The sequence below is a fragment of the Batrachochytrium dendrobatidis genome (genome assembly GCF_000203795.2).
Source record: "Batrachochytrium dendrobatidis JAM81 unplaced genomic scaffold BATDEscaffold_8, whole genome shotgun sequence".
Taxonomy (NCBI): Eukaryota; Fungi; Chytridiomycota; class Chytridiomycetes; order Rhizophydiales; genus Batrachochytrium; species Batrachochytrium dendrobatidis.
This window is the reverse complement of record NW_006281106.1, coordinates 14,196-14,864: the sequence shown is the minus strand read 5'-3', so window position 1 is coordinate 14,864 and position 669 is coordinate 14,196.

Sequence of the window (669 nt, the reverse complement as noted above, 5' to 3'; positions counted from 1 at the left end):
TATTGTTGATGGACACACGACTCCAATGCCATCATGTTGTATTGTCTTGTTCATGTCATCTCCTCAGTCTGAATGGTACAAGGAGTTTGTCAAACAAAAGATGGCAAGGGAATGGGATTTTCCTGTTTGGACTTTGGACGAGTTACAGGCTTGCCGACCTCACTGCTATCCGGATGTACCCATTGAGACTGTCGCTGACAGATATCGCATGTATGGAGGAGGAGCTCGCTCTGCCTTTGATATTGTATCAAATCCAATGGAGAAAGCTTTGACTGATGTTGATGCAGTCAAAGGGGTACGAAACATTGGATTCACAATCAAGATATCTGCAAATACTCATACATTGCTTCATACCATTGTGTCGGACGACGGACAGTACGAATTCCTGCATGTTGATATTGCTTCAAGATATGTTGGAGAACAACTTTGGCAACGTCATTCTGCTCAAATGATTACCAATATGCAGCAAATGTTTGATAGTATTCCAACCGAGATTTCAAGACATTTTTTCGAGATATACGGACATGTGGTTTTTTGTACTGGTGGACAAACTCTCAAATGCAGATGCCTGGAAGATGATACAGTGACAAAGATCACTTTGGATGCACTCAATGGCCAACGAATTACATTTGGAATAAATACTATCCCTACTGCAGCAGCACTTGATGG